The 16,669-nt window shown below is 49.6% G+C and overlaps 1 protein-coding gene across 2 annotated transcripts in view; it reads left to right on the forward strand.

The window, feature by feature from the left end:
* SND1 (staphylococcal nuclease and tudor domain containing 1) overlaps positions 1 to 16,669 on the forward strand; it is a 2,092,018-nt gene that overhangs the window by 1,681,174 nt on the left and 394,175 nt on the right. The gene's annotated exons all lie outside the window — the stretch shown is intronic.

The raw sequence follows: 16,669 nt of genomic DNA on the forward strand, positions 1-16,669 counted from the left end.
TTCCCTTTTCTACATGTTAGTCACCCCTAAGGTAAGCCCAGGGTACCCCAAAGGGCAGGGTGCATTGTATGTAAGAGGTAAGACATGCCCTGATGTATGTGGCATGTCCTGAAAGTGATTTACAGCCAATTTCATTTTTCACTATTGCAAGGCTACCTGTTCCCCTAGGCCTGAATGGGCAGTTTGATTAGAACATCTTATTATCCTAACTGAACCAGGGAACTAGGTAGAAATTAGAGTTTAGTATGCCTGAACTCAGAATGTTAAAATACATCTTTTAGTGAGGGTGATTTTTACATTCTGTGTTTGAAAATACCACTTTAAGAAAGTAGGTATTTTCTTACCTAACCATCCAGCATGCCTCTGCTAGGTTTGTGGATTCCATGGCTGGTTTGTGAGTGACAGTTGGCTGGAGAGGGCTTTGGCTCCAGCAGTCTGATGGGTCAGGGCTGGGCTGAATAGGAGCTGCATTGAATAGAGAGTGGGGGGGGCAGAGATTTCCTTTCACTGACCTGAGCCCTCCTAGAATAGAGAGTAGGGGAGGAGATTTCCTTTCAGCTACCTGGGCCAGGTCTCCTCTCAGACAATGCTGTCGCCATCTCCTGCCAGGAATCCGCACAGAGCTGGTTTTGGCTGGGCACAGGCATCCTCTGCCTTCTGAGGACAAAGGATTTGCTGGTATAAATATTGGGGCCCAGATCCCAGAACTTTAGATGACTTCTGGGAATCAAGACAAACCTTTGCCAAGGAGAAGAACCAAAGAAGCTGAAGGAGGAGACTGCCCCTGTGCTGTGCTATTTCTGGGGTTGGCCTGCAGTGATTACTTTATTTGCCAAGGAAAGGGTAAGAGAACTTTTGGTAACTTTTCATAATCTTGAAGAATAATCTCCAAGGGCTTGAAGTGTGCTTGCCTCCTGTCTGAAGTCTCAGGGATACAAGACTTCACCACCATCTCTCCTGAATTCCCTTGCTGGGGATTCTACCTGCAGAGAGGTGCCTACTGTTGTTGGGGAGCTCTGAGAAGACTGCGTGTTGCTGGGAGCTGGAAGCACGACCCAACGAGGAGAAGCGTGTCACCGCCGCAGCAGTTGCCGTCGCATCGCCGAAAGGAGCATGTCGCATCACCGGAGAAGCATGTCGCTGCCACAGAGGTTGTCGTTGCATCACCGGAGAAGCACGTCACAAGGTCTGTCGCGGCTCAAAAGTTACTGAGTTCGCCGCACAGCCGTCGGGCGTGCACGCATCGCATCCACGTCATCTCATCCCATCAAAGACACCATTTTGTCGCACCGGATCGTCGCAAAGCACCGGATCACAGTAAGAAACAGACGCATCAACTCCCCACACAATAAGGAAGCGAGCATCAACTCCCTTGTGCAGCAGTAAGGAACCAACGCATCCACTCCCCTGAGTGTAAGGAATGGCGCATCAACTTCCCTGCGGCCCTTTTGTTTGTTTTGCATGACGCATCCAAGATACTTTGAGAGTAAAGTGTTGCACTAACCATCTACATTGAACTAAGCTTCCACCAGGCTGGTGGGGAACAATGAAAGTGCGTAGGACTGTTTGGCACAGCCAGGACAGTCATGCCCATTTGGAGTGTGCAAACCACTCCTCTCCCTGACTCCAGCCCTTCCCCAACCAGGCCCCGAACCTGTGATAAATAAAATGAGAATAACTGTTATCATATTATTTCTCCTGCTCAAAGAGCATTGGAGCGACGTTCCTCCACCTTAGCAGGGGAGCCGCTCCTGCCCTTATGTAGGCAAAAAACACACAATTGAAGGACGGAATGCAGAACAAATCAAAACATTCACCCCCAATCAAGAGATCTGGGTTAAATCCATCATTTTTTTGCTCAACGTGCCACCCCAGTTTGGACCTGGCCATATGAAAATCAGTCTTGACCCTGTGCCTCATGGGAACAGTCCAGCCTGAACTGCCAAGCCTGGTCCTCCCTGGACTGGAGACAAACATCCTAGGACCGGTTTTGGTGTTTCATCCCTCATCAGCCAGGATTTGCATATGGCTGGGATAAAACTGGAATGGCATGGTGATCAAAAAACTATGGATTTAGGCCCTTTTTGCACTTGTCCTTTTTGCATTTGTCACCCCGAGTGGGACGGGTATGCCCAGACCAGGGTCCCGAGCTCTCCATGCTACTGGAGTCAAGCTATCCTGGGTGATGAAGGGTGAAACCCCGAAACCAGTCCTAGGATGCTTGTTTCTAGTACAGGGAGGACCTGGACTGGCAGTTCGGGCTGGACTGTTCCCATTGGGCACAAGGTCAAGACTGATTTGCATAAGGCTGGGTTCAAACTGGAATGGCATGGTGAGCTAAAAAACAATGGATTTAGGCCCATATTTCTGTACTGGGGTGAATGTATGACATAGTGGCACTGAAGTGCTTGGCTACATGCATGTATTTAAAACCCCTATTCTCTAGGTGTTTAGTCCCACAGCTATGACACCATGTAAAAATATGTTTTAATTCTAAAACATATCGTTCGCTGTGACTTAATTGAAGCATGGTACCAGTAACTAGAAGCAAACGGGATAACCACTGAAAAGATGTTGAGTACGGGATGCCTTCAGGAAGCCACTGCCTAAATAACACCGTTCTGTTGCCTTGCATTTTTTTTTATTTCCCAGCTTCTAGTTGTTAAGAATTGATGTTGAACACAACAAATTAAAACCTGATTTCAGAATTTGGGAATATGAGCGAGCAGGTTCCCAAGGACTCTGACTCTCACATAAGATGTAATGTGGAGGGAGTTTGGTTTTTTTTTTGCATCACATATATTTCCTGGCATCTTGTGATCAACGGCCTATCTTTCAACATGGACGCTCAGGGCAGCGACTTTAAAACCTACCTTTCAACACTGACATAGCCTCAGTGTATATTAAGTTTATGTTTTAAACATAGTACGAGCAGCGCGTACACAGTTTACCTTTCAAAATGGACACTCATCAGAGAACAGATCCTTTCTTTCACCGTGGATTTCCCATCATAGAAGATGCTACTACTCAAAGAATTATTTAGTCGATTTATAACTGATTTCTCAATTTGTACTATTGACGAGTAGTAGTTATCTTTTAGTCTGCATCTCCCTTTTTATTAATCACAGGCCTTGGTTAGAAAGTGAAATGCTATATTTTGGGAACATGGCTGTACCTTGCGTTCCTGGAGTTTGCTTGCTGCTTCCGCACATTGTGCTGCTGAAGTAAACCCAAATTGAAATCCTGTATTAGAGAAGCCATTTGGATGTCTCAGTAGATTTTCTAACCCCTACAAAATGTTCCTCGTCTCCACACTGGATAGTAATTTAAGCCATATCCTTTGCTGCACAAAATCACAGGAGTTGTCTGCTTCAAACACCATGAGGTCATTCAAACTCCAAAACAGCATAAAGTGGATTAGAGCGGCGTCATGCATTTCTGTATCCTTCCTTAGGGAAATATAGGGGCACGAGAAGCCTTCATGAGGTGTAGCGTGCTCCGTATCTTTAGTGATTTGAAAACCATGAATTTAAGATTGCTGGAAGCTGATATGTGCGACTTTTGGCCGTAATGCAAGTCTATTAATTTACATAGCTTTTTGGGTAGAGGAGTCTAGGCAGAAAGTTAAGGGTCCGATGTAGAGTTTGGTGGAGTGGGACATCTGCTAAAAAGCGACAGCTGTCTTGTACATCATATTTAGAGTGCAATTGACATCAGTGCACTTTTAATGCACTGGACAGGACAGTCACCACTTCTTGGCTGCAGGCCCTCATCTGCCCAGCTCTAAATAAAAAACTACTTCAGTCCCACTGTAATCAAGTTCCTTGTGGTGCACACAAAAGTGCGCTAGATAGCAACAAATGGAACTAATAAACATCAGCAAAGCTAATTGATCTGACTTGCATTTTGAGTTTTGATTAAACCTGTAAACTATGATGCAGTGAAAAAAATAATAGATTGTTTTCTTTATACAGTGACTCGATGGGATAAAGAATGTAATGTGTGATGGTTCGGTGCACTTGTGAGAGATGTAAGAGTGTCCATGCATTGCAATGCAAATATTAGGTAGAATGGTACACCAAACAGTGGCATGAAATAAAATAGAAATACATATCTGAGTTAGCCAAAGCGCACACTGTATATTTTAACGAACTGATAACAGTAGGTCTTGCAGCCATCTGTATTATGAAACCGAGACCTAAAAAATAGCATTGTTGGTATGCAAACTGAGAGCTCAAATGGCAACAATGTTTCTGGTTCTTTTGAGCTCTTTTCATAGCTGCTGTTAGGTGTACTTTCTGTTGAGCCCTAAGAAATCTGTATATTAATTTTTGCAAAAAGATATGTTGTCCTGCTGCCCTAATCCTGTGCTGAAAGCACCACTCACTTGTTTAGGTCTGGTGTTTGCCAAGACGTTTTGATTTTAGTAAATATATGTATAATATTCTTACTCAAAGGGACTTTCACTTCATTTTCCTGCACATTTTTCTTCAGCCCACCATAGCTGACACTATGAAGCAGTGGGTCAGCATACTTCAGCCATTGATGAACTTCACTGTGAGCGGCAGCATTCAGCTTTTTCAAAATGAGCACATATATATCCAGATTTGTTTGCTTCTGTGCAAGGGAGTGCTAGGGCAGTATGCGTGTTAAAAAGAGCGAAAAATGCTTTCCCCCACATTTTTTAAAAATTAATATTGGTGAGGACTTGACCGCTCCTACAACAGGTTTTCATTTAAAAACGACAAAAGAAGCATTGAAATACTCAAAAGATTGACAACCATACAGATTGGCGTTGCCAGTGGTCGTTTAAACAAGACTTGGCTCTAAAACACTGAAATGGATCTGCCAGTGGGCAATGCGTTGTTACTTTCTGCCTCCTGCGTGCAGTGAAATGAAGAAATGACCATTGATTGGCGAGATAATGGAGGGAAGCTAAGCTATTTACGATTGACAATGCCGTCTGCGGCTGTGTCATTTTTATTCCTAAAGTGGCATTATTGGTTCGGCAGAGGCCTGTTTAACACAGTGTTCATGTAATAGCTGCCTCCAACTAACGTGCAACTTCTCTCCCACCATATCACCGTGTGAAAGACCTGCCCACCGTGCTCCAAATCTCCACAGAGGATTATTCACGAAATTATCCAGGTTTTAATTGATTTATCATTGATCATAAAGTTGTTTTGCAAGATATATCGCCCAAAGTCCCAATCTCTGAGAGATTACCACTTCTGTTGCCCACAATTTTTTCAGTGGCTTGTTGGTTTGGTTGACTGGGGCTTTAGAGACTTCCTATTGGGTTACTGGTTCAAACATTGCCGGAGATTGGTGGGGAAAAGGCAGTAATAGGAATCTGTTTGCATATTCTCAGCTAAGGGTCTTATTTCAGACCGAAGAATATTGCGTTCAGCATCCCTAAATAAGATGGCACCCTTCAAGCCAGTCTCCTCCAAGAGGGTAAAGGCTTCTTGCGGTTTTAGTGTATCTCTGTTAGGTGGATGTCTTGGTATTGTCAAAATCAATAGTTTCCTGTCTGCCAACTTAAGGTAGATTGAAGTCCCAGCAGGGCTGATGTACCCTTTAACTTGTGACTCTCAGGCTTCACGCTTCTCTTTCCTGTTGAACATTTTTTTGCTTCATTTGTTAATGATATAAAAAATCGTTTTGTTGCCCTGCTTCTATTTTGTGTTATGTTATGTTGAGTTGTATAGCGCACTAACCACCCGAGGCACGTTGGCAGGTGTTTAGGTTTGTGGCCCGCACGGTGCTTATCCGCAGAGCCAGGTCTTCAGCATCATGCTGAGCTCAAGAAGTAAGGAGGAGGCTCCGATGTTTTGAAGGAGGTTGCTTAGTCTTAGGTGCGATCTAGGAGAATGCGCGACCTTCCATTTTGCTTTTGTGGGTGTGTGTGGCAGAGCATAGGTGTCTGGTGGTTTGGTGAAAGTGTATGTGGCTGTTCTGTATTCTGGTCCTGTGTTGTGTAGCACTTTGTATTTGTGCGAGACACGTTTGATTTGACGGCACTTGTGAATGGGGAGCAAGTGAAGATTTCCGAGGTGTGATGTGGGTGTGGCGTGGGAGGTCAAGTATGAGTCGGGTGTGGGTGTTTGATACCTCATGTTCATGTATTCTCAACCATATTTGGATGTGAGTGATCAATTACATTTTTGGAAAAATAGAACTTGTGCAAAGGTGATACCAGCTGAAAATGCTCGTGAGACATAAGCTGTAGGTGGAAAACTGCTCTGCTAGTTAACAAATGTTAACAGTGCGTTGGCATACGCGAATTCACAGTAGATCCAGTCAGACCATAAGCCTTTTAAAAGGTGATTTAGATTCTTGTTCCTGGGGGTGTTCTGGAGAATATATTTTTTGTAGATTTCCTCTTTGGGGTTCTTTTTTTTAATTTGAATTATTTTGATATTTCTATACCTTTTTCTAATTTTTTATGTTTTTCGTTTTTTCCAGTGAAAGCCTGCTATGGTGTGTATTTCTGCTAGAATTGGGTTCACTTCACTCGCAGTAAAAAAAAATCTCACAAATCAGCAGGCCTATGATGTTAGCTTGAGGTCTTTGCTAGATTTATAGCCTCCAACAACGTCGCCTATCAGTGAGTTGTCTTGTCACGGACCATAACATTATTATACACTACATAAAAGTGCATGTCCCGTTCATTGTAGGTGTCTGTTATTTTTTGTTGTTGTAACCGACTGTACTGCCTGTTTCTAAGCGTCCCCCATGTTTTTTCAAATAAAGAGGAATATGCACATGAAAAAGACAGGAGGTTGCCTGGGATTACTTTATGCAGGATGTTTGGGAGGCGAGGGAGTAGCACTAGATATAAGTAATTAGTCTCCAGCTTCCACATCAGGCTATAACACCACTAGATGTCTCCTATGCTGTGGTCTAGTCTGAACTCATGGTCTGGGAGAGGATCGTGTTGCAAGAACATCCAAGCCATATGTTCAGCGAGCATGTCCTCTGTTATGGTTAAATGAACCTTGTTTCTTCAGCCTTCTCTTGGTTTAACAGCAGCTGCCTAGTTCAGAGTTGCTCCGTGTTTGCCCCCTCTCTGCAGATGCTTATGCTCATGAAATAGCAAACTCACACTGCCCCGCTCCAGGGCTTATGGAAAGGCCTAATCTGAATCAAACTCCCTGGATCCCAGAGCAGGAGCCACACATTGGTAGGTCCCAAGAATCTTCCCACGTGAGGCACTTACACAGGATGGCTCGATGTGTCTCTGGCGTGTGTGTGTCCCTGCTCCTCTACTGGCAACCTTATCAGCGGGACAAGGATACCTGTGACAGATGGAGAAGGCTGCGACTCTATTAATGACGCGAAACCTCTGTTCCCAAAACTGCCACACAATCTATTACTGAAGAAATTGCCTTTAACAGAGATGCCTTGAGGAGCCTCGCCCCTCCCCCGGGGCCACGGACGCTTCCAGCGGCTGTCAGATCATCTGGCAGAAAATCAAATGTGAGGTTTTAATTTTTGAAGTCTGAAAAGGGAAGCGAGTGAAGGTGACAGTGCTGCGTGGCTGTGCCCCACTTAAAGGAAAGCTTCAGCACTTGCGGATTTTTCTCTCCCTGCCCCCATAAACGGGTAAACTTGTTATCATCAACGAAGGCAGACAAGGAGTGCCCCAGTGACCCCCTCTGTCTTTCACAAAAGAGCATTGCCTTGCTAGACTTCAGTGCCACCTCCACCCTTTGGTTATGGGTGCAGTGATGAAGAGTGCCAGGTATTCATGCCATCAAAGAATTTGTAAGCCAAAATCGTACAAGAGGATAGTGACCACTCGATAATAAATTGCCTCCAAACTTGGGGTGACTAACTTATTTGTGTGGCTTTTGGGCCCATGGTGAGTACGTCACTGATTAGTGCATCAAATATTAATGCCAACTGTGGCATACGTTGTTGACGTATATAATCTAAGCCTGTGCTGAGGTGCCGTCAACATTAGCAATCTCATCTATCTGAAAGAAACAGGTTAGTATTAGATTCCTTACCTTAGAATATCCCCAGGCGTCAATCTGGATCCGGAAACTTTTGCGTAGCAGTACCCCTGCGCGTCGGTAGGCGTCGTCTGCAGGCGTCCCCTGCGGCTCCGCGTCCGTCGTCGGCGTCGTGCGCCGTGATGACGTCGCTGGAGTATATAGACGCCGCCTCCGCGCGCTGACGTCAGTTCTTCTTTTTTTCCGCGCCAGTTAGCGCAGATCCGAAGAGCAGTACTCCGGTCTTTTGACCAAGTTTTTGATTAATTCCTAATTCTTCTACGGTGCCGGTAGGATGCCCGGTTTCAAGAGTTGCGACGGGTGCGACCGCCTGATGTCGGTCACCGACCACCATCGACTCTGCCTCCGGTGTCTGGGCGCGGACCATGACGTGGAGTCCTGCGCTGACTGCCGGGCCTTGACTAGTAAAGCTAGACTGGAGCGGTCCCGCAAGCTGCTCGAGCTCCGAGTGTCGGCCCCGCGTCGAGAGCGGTCCCGGTCCGGTCGGAGGTCGAGGGAGCGGTCGAGGGAGCGATCACGGAGCCGCCATGAGCGCTCCGGGTGTCGCCGCCATTCCTCCGGTTCGTCAGGTAAGCGTCACAAGAAGTCGGGGCATCGTCATCGTACCCCCCGACGCCCCCCGACGCCCGCGTGATGCGGCCAGGGGTTCGGGTGGCCCCGCCCCCGCGTGGGTCGCCGACGCCCCCATACCCGTCGGTCCCTGGGGAAGGCGCGTTGCGCGAGGAGTTCCTCATGGCTATGAGGGCGATATCTCCTCCGGCGGGGCCTACGGCGCCTGCGGGCCAGTCGGTCCTGTCTGGGGGCCCGAGCGGTTCGGGTGCTCCTGCCCCGACGCCGCCGGCGGCTCCGGCGCCGCTGGGTCCCTCAGGTTCGTCGCCGGCTGGTCTACCGGCCTCTCCGGCGCCGATTCCATTGGGCCAACCCGTGGTGCCGCCTCCGCGCGATGCCGTGGCTCCGCCGTCGGTTCCGGCCGGCGTCGGGTCCCCGGCGCCGCGCGGCGCCACCCCCATTCCCTCTCTGACTCCTGACACGGAGTCGGACCGGCATCGTCCGACGCCGAGTCCGGCGCCGTTGGAGCCCATTGGCTCCGAGGAGCCAGTCTATATCGTCGACCCAGACTACGGCGATGAGGACGAGTATGGAGAGGGTTGGGAGGGGTCTGAAGACCCTTTATCCCGTGCCTGCCAGTATGACGTGGACTGGGTAGGTGACTTGGGTGATGCCAGTGGTCTGGACGAGTCGCCCAACCCTGGGTTTGTCTCGCCTTTCCCTGTGGCGTCAGAGGCGGGGGCTGCCTATTCGGTGGTCCTGATGAGGGCTGCCAAGGCCTTGCGCCTTGAGCTCCCCGTCGCTAAGGTCAAACCTAACATTCTGACCAAAGTGTTTAAACCGCAGTCATGCCCTCAGGAGCCTCTGCTGCCGTTTAATGAGGCCCTGACGGATGTCCTTTTGGGCACCTGGTCCAGGCCCGCTTCCGGTGCACCGGTTGACCGGAACGTTGCCAGGCGTCACCGTCCGTGCTCGGACGATCCTGCCTTCCTCTCCACCCATCCCTCCCCGGAGAGTCTGGTGATCCAGGCCTCCACTTCACAGTCCGCATTCCCATCGGCCCCGCCCGATCGGGAGTCAAAGCGGTATGACCAATTTGGCAAAAAGGTCTTTTCCTCTTTGAGCGCTGGACTGCGGTCTTGTAATACCGCGTGCCTTTTGGGCCGCTACACCCACTCCCTGTGGGATACGGTCGCGGAGTGTTTGCCGCAATGCCCGCAGGAAGTGCGGGACAAGCTCAACCAGGCTTTGGTTGAAGGCCGGGACGCGGCGAGGTACTCGATCAGGTGTGGTCTTGACACGACCGACTCGCTGGGACGGGCTATGTCCACGACGGTGGCGATTCGTCGCCATGCTTGGCTGAGATCTGCCAACTTCTCGCCGGACGTCCAGAATGCCCTCATGGACATGCAATTTGATGGCAGTCGCCTGTTCGGTGACAAGGCGGACAACGCGCTGGAGCGCTTCAAGGACTCCAGGGTCACGGCCAAGTCCTTGGGTCTTTCGACCCAGCGCCAGCAGACGGGTTCGTTTCGCCCCTTTCGTGGCCAAGGAAGGGGCGGTCCCACACGTGCTGCCAGCCACGCGCCGCGGAACGCTCCCCAGCGCGGTGGCGGCCGTGGATTCCGCCGTGGTGGCGGTAGAGGGCAGCGGCGAGGTCAGTCCACACCTCCCCCCGCTGCAGCCTCCAAATCTTCCTAGTCCGAGCTTTCGGGCTCACGTGACGCCAGTGGGTGGCAGGGTTCGCCATCACCACTCCCGCTGGCGCGCGATTACATCGGACAGGTGGGTGCTGCAGCTCGTCCGAAGGGGCTACTCCCTCCCCTTCGAGTCCACTCCTCCAGCCATGCCACTGCAGAACCACCGTGTGTCGGGGGACCACTTGACACTTCTGCAGGAGGAAGTTACGGCCCTCTTGGCCAAGGGGGCCATCGAGTGCGTTCCTGGGCCAGAAGTAGGGTGTGGTTGCTACTCCCACTACTTTCTGGTGCCCAAGAAGGACAAAGGAGGCCTCCGTCCTATCTTGGACCTAAGGAACGTCAACGGCTTCCTCCGGAAGGAGAAGTTCAAGATGTTGACTTTGGCTCAGGTCTTGGCTGCTCTAGACCCACAAGACTGGATGGTAGTGTTGGACTTGCAGGATGCGTATTTTCACATCCCCGTCCTGCCGGCCCACCGGCGTTACCTGCGGTTCACGGTAGGCCAGGAGCACTTTCAGTTTATCGTGCTCCCATTCGGCCTTACCAGCGCCCCACGGGTGTTCACGAAAGTGATGGCGGTGGTCGCAGCTCATCTGCGCCGGTTAGGGGTTTCAGTCTTCCCCTGCCTCGACGACTGGTTGTTGAAGGCGGGCTCGCCCCAAACAGTCGTCCACCACCTTCAGATGACGGCAGACCTCCTGCACGAGCTGGGGTTTTCCATCAATGTGCCGAAATCACACCTGTGTCCCTCTCAAAAGCTCCTTTTCATCGGAGCGGTTCTCGACTCGGCGCAGTTTCGGGTTTATCCTCCGGAACGGCGGGTTCGGGATATTCAGTCTCTGATTCCCATCTTTCAGCCGTTATCCCGGGTTTCGGTCAGGTTGACGCTACGGCTTCTGGGGCTGATGGCCTCCTGCATCCTACTGGTGCATCACGCCAGGTGGCGGATGCGGGCTCTGCAGTGGGACCTGAAGTTTCAGTGGGCCCAGCATCAGGGCAACCTTTCCGACCATGTCCTGATCTCGGAGGGCACTGCGAGACAGTTGCAGTGGTGGCTTACGGACCGCGACTGGGTCAGAGGCAGATCCCTCTCCCTTCCCCAACCGGAGCACGTGGTTGTGACGGACGCGTCCCTCCAGGGCTGGGGTGGCCACTTGGGAGAGGCGGAGATCAGAGGCATCTGGTCTCCGGCGGAGTCCCGGCTCCATATCAACCTGTTGGAGCTGCGGGCGATTCGCCTAGCACTGAAGGCATTCCTCCCCTTTGTCAACGGGAGTGTAGTGCAGGTGTTCACGGACAACACCACCGCCATGTGGTACTGCAACAAACAGGGCGGAGTGGGGTCGTGGACCCTTTGCCAGGAGGCTCTGCGCCTCTGGCAATGGCTGGAACGTCAGGGCGTGACTCTGACGGTTCAACACCTGGCAGGTTCTCTGAACGCCAGGGCGGACGAACTCAGCCGTCGGTGCTCGGTGGATCACGAATGGCGTCTGAACTCGGACGTGGCGAACGGCCTCTTTCAGCAATGGGGAGAGCCTTGGTTAGATCTATTCGCCACAGAAGAGAACGCGCAATGTCATCAGTTCTGCGCGTTGGAGTTTCCAAGACGGCACTCGCTCGGCGACGCCTTTCGGCGCGAGTGGAGCTGCGGTCTGTTGTACGCCTTTCCGCCTATACCACTTCTGCCCAGAGTGCTGAAGAAGATCAGGCGCGACCGGGCCCAAGTTATCCTTGTGGCTCCGGACTGGGCTCGAAGATACTGGTATCCCGAGCTGCTCAGCATGTCAGTCGGTCCCTCGATCCGCCTGCCCCTTCAGGAGGACCTTCTGTCGCAGCAGCAGGGGACGGTCCTCCACCCGAACCTGTCCAGCCTCCACCTCCATGCGTGGAGATTGAGCGGCGACAGTTGAGGCCATTCGACTTGCCTCCTGAAGTCTGTGATGTGATTCTGGCAGCCAGGCGTCCCTCCACAAAGTCGGTATACGCCTGCAGGTGAAACAGATTTGTGGCATGGTGCACAGCAAAGGCTGTGGATCCCCTTTCTGCCCCTCTTTCCGAGGTTCTCCTCTTCCTTCTTTCTCTTGCCCAGCAGGGCTCTGCTCTGGGCACTATCAAGGGCTACCTTTCTGCCCTTTCCGCCTTCTTAACGCTACCTGATCAGCCATCTTTATTCAAGTCCCCTATTGTACTGAGGTTCTTGAAGGGCATCACGCACATGTACCCACCTGTTCCGTTCATGATGCCTCAGTGGGACTTGAATCTGGTTCTGACATTCTTGATGTGTGCTCCCTTTGAGCCGCTTCATTCCTGTCCTCTCCGTCTTCTCACTTTAAAGACGGCCTTCCTGGTTGCCATCACCTCTGCCAGGAGAGTGAGTGAGCTCCAGGCTCTTTCTGTTAAACCTCCTTTCTTGTCCGTCCATCCTGACAAGGTGGTTCTTAGGACTAGGCCTTCTTTCCTGCCCAAAGTAGTTTCTGCTTTTCACATCGGGCAGTCCATCACCTTACCCTCCTTCTTCCCGCCTCCGCATCCTTCAAAGGATGAAGAGCGGCTCCATCGTCTGGACCCAAAACGTGCGCTTTCATTTTATATGGATCGCACACGCCAGTTCCGGGTGGATGACCAACTGTTTGTTGGCTACGTGGGTGAGAAGAAGGGAAGGGCGGTACAGAAACGGACCATCTCTCGGTGGGTCGTCCTGTGCATCAAAGCATGCTACTCTTTGGCTCGGAAGGAGCCTCCTGTTGGGCTGAGGGCCCATTCCACTCGGGCCACGGCGGCTACTACTGCCCTGGGCCGGGGAGTCCCTTTGCAGGACATTTGCCAGGCGGCTACGTGGGCCTCGCTGCACACCTTTGCGAGGCACTACTGCCTGGACAGTCAAGTCCGGAGGGATGGCTTCTTTGGCCGTTCGGTCCTCCAGGACTTTCTGGTGTAGGTTTGTATTGGTTCGCAGACCCACCACCGGGGTTGGTATTGCTGGGGTATCTATTCTAAGGTAAGGAATCTAATACTAACCTGTTTCTTTCAGATGAACAAGTTACTTACCTTCGGTAACGATATATCTGTAAGAAACAGTAGTTAGTATTAGATTCCTTACCGCCCCACCCATCCTCCCCGTTCTGCGAACTGATACCTAGGGTTAAGGACATCCCTTTCAGGGCCCTAGTTTCAAATGGCACCAGTGTTGGTTCTCCCATGGCTCTGCGTGTTCTGGCGCGGAAAAGCTGTGTGCAAAGAACTGACGTCAGCGCGCGGAGGCGGCGTCTATATACTCCAGCGACGTCATCACGGCGCACGACGCCGACGACTGACGCGGAGCCGCAGGGGACGCCTGCAGATGACGCCTACCGACGCGCAGGGGTACTGCTACGCAAAAGTTTCCGGATCCAGACTGACGCCTGGGGATATTCTAAGGTAAGGAATCTAATACTAACTACTGTTTCTTACAGATATATCGTTACCGAAGGTAAGTAACTTGTTCGTTATGTGAAGTGCTGTTTTGCCAAATAGTAGTCTTTTATTGGTCAACACACCATCTTGTCAGTGAATCCACGCTTCTACTGATTTACTCTTTCCATCAGCAGAATTTAGTGATAGAATCATTACATCACTTTACATTCAGCAAGGCCATCTGAACTTTCAGGTAGATCTATTAATGCTTGTGAATCAACAGTGATTTACTCTTACTTTATTCGTCGCTAACTTTAGATCCCTTTCCTGTACAATTATCAAATGTGGTGGGGTTTTTTTTTGTTGGTTTATTTGACAGACAGTTTATTTACCATTGCAGTATACCTAATTTGTTTGCAAAATGCTATCTCTGAATAGCAAAGCTCTCAGTTGGGGTGTGTCTGCTCCAAGCTGTCTTTATAATTTTAATTAATATTATGTGCTCATCAACGTCTTTTGAAAACATTTTAGTGGTTGCTGTTTGTCAGCCTTTTTCTACAGATCTTATTGCTTGTAAGAAGCATCTTTACGGATTCTGCGTAGTCTTACTAAGGAATGAACTGGAAAAAATGGTCCACCCAAAATGGGTGCCTTCTGGGATTTTTGAGAAAGTAAAGTAAGTTTATTTAAATTTGTGGAAGGGTGCCTCTAAATCCTTGTTTTGGGTTCATGTGAGTCAGCATGTTCTCCTTGCGGCACTGGGATTGTGCACTAGGACTGCAAGAGCCACAAAGACTGGTTGGAGTGCTTCCAGACTCCAGCGATGGCTGTAGTCGAGCTGTCTAGGCTTTCTGGTATGACTCAGATTGTTTGTCAGGTGCAGCTCATGTGCACTGCACTAAAAGCTCTATGTCCATCCCAAGCCTTTTTTAAAGTCAGAAGTCTGTTATACCCTCCTTTTTGACTGCAAATATTAAAATCCATTTCTGTAGTGAAAACTTCTAGCCTGTATCCCAGTGGGGTTACAAGTTGACCCTAAACTTTACCATAACACAACCTAACATAAAAAAGTTGTGTGCCAGATGTATGCTATAGGTTTGCTACATAAACCGTGGAGCTTCACCTGCCTTGTAACTCAGTTCTATAACCTAAATCAGAGTTGCGTTTTGTGACGGTCACAAACTCAAAAAAGCCAGGGTCTTCACAAAGACCAGTGGTACATCAGAGCAGGGACACTAAATTGGTCTTAGTGTTGCAATAAATGAAGCCATGTTCTGGTTGCCGACATGATCCTTTGAAAAATTAGCAGTATGGGATGCAAAACATCTATCGCTATTTGCTTGAATTGCTAGGATTGGAATTGAGAGTTTCTGGTGCTCGGTTAGATCCTCAGGAATGACTTGAAATTATAAAATGTAAGGACAGGGGGACACCTGAATTCTCTCCTACCTTGAAATGTACTGTTCGCTGTAGTCTGTTTCCTGGTGAGTTTCAGTGTTAGGACCTGGTAGGGCTGTATCTTTATTCAGACCACTCCAGGCCATTGTTTTCATCTAGCCAAAGGCCGTTCTTCCTATGCACCCTATCCGCTTTATCAAAGGACTGTAGCTAGAGGAAGAAGCTAGGTGTGTACAGTGTCGGATATCTGCTCTTCTAATTATCCAGAAATGCCAGAAAACTACCAAAAGTTGAGCTGGATGACTCTGCACAAATGCAGATCCTCTTAGCAGTGAAATGAAGGTGTTGTGTACCAAGGGTCATGACAGTTTCTATATCTTCCCCAGTTGTATGTGCAAGCCGGCTTGTGATCCAAAGCGGACCAGATTGATTCGGCTGTTTACAACACTTAGAATTGCGAAAGTATTGTGCCCTCCTCCCCAAGTAACACTGCTGGTCGTTACCTTCTTGTTTCACACTAAAGCCCTTCCCCCACAAAAGAGAGATCCTAATATGTGAGAAGCACAGTTCTCAACAGTTCTCATCTGGTGAATGTAGCCTCCGACTGAGCCAGGTGTTCCCTCCTCATTATAAAAGCATCTGCACACAGTCGTCTAACTCCTCAAATTGATGCAATTACTTTCTAAGGTAATCTAAGCATATTCAGACAAACTGCTGAGCATTTGCAATTCCTTATCTGATTTTGATCAAGTTGTGCATTTTCTGCACCGCGAGGAATGGACTGCTCAATTGTTCTAGCATCGCAACAGGTGCTCAACACAAGAGAAAGAACTACGCGTTCATTCCGTTATTGTTTTTTTTTGTTTAACCTTGACTGTCTGTTTTTGACTTTGTTTCTCAAGCTAAATTAACCGCCCTTCTGGGTGTTTTTTTCAAAACAGGCTATTTTTTAATGATAGGATTATGACAGTGTGCTTCTCTAGCAATTAGTGATATGTAATTGGCTTCGATGCAGTGCTGTGGCAACGGAAGGGTGCGCACCGTGGATTCGTCACACATGTGAAATGCAGTGTGAGTAGCTGTGGGCTCACATAAGTGGCTGCTGTGATTGCACCGCCATGTGTAGGTGCCTTGTCCTGGTCTATCCGCGGATCCTGGGCAAAAGTGCGCTCCCTCCCTCTGTTATGAGGGTATTGCTACAGCCCTGTCAGAACCTAGCTAACGAGCTAGAGCATGCCAATCTGGTCTAGGATTGAGTGCTACTGTGTCTTCTTAGAGGATGAGGGACACCTATCCAGTGTCATGGCTGATGAGGTGCAGGACATAGCCATTCATCTCATCCCCGACGCCCCCTCCGACCAGGAGTGAGGCCACACCTGCCTGTGGCATGGAAACACCTCATTGGATGGTCAGGCACCCCAGTTCGGTTCCACCCACATGTATGCTCGTGTCTGCTGCTGCCGGCTTGATCAGGGAGGTCGCCTTTTTTAAGTTTGTGGGGGTTCACATTTGGCTCTGGGGGAATAACTCCACTTAAAGCATCACGTTTCTCACAAACGAACTAGAGCAGCTGTCCTAAACCAGGGAAAATACATCTACCATCAGAAT

Source organism: Lissotriton helveticus, chromosome 1_1, assembly GCF_964261635.1.
Source record: "Lissotriton helveticus chromosome 1_1, aLisHel1.1, whole genome shotgun sequence".
Classification (NCBI taxonomy): domain Eukaryota; kingdom Metazoa; phylum Chordata; class Amphibia; order Caudata; family Salamandridae; genus Lissotriton; species Lissotriton helveticus.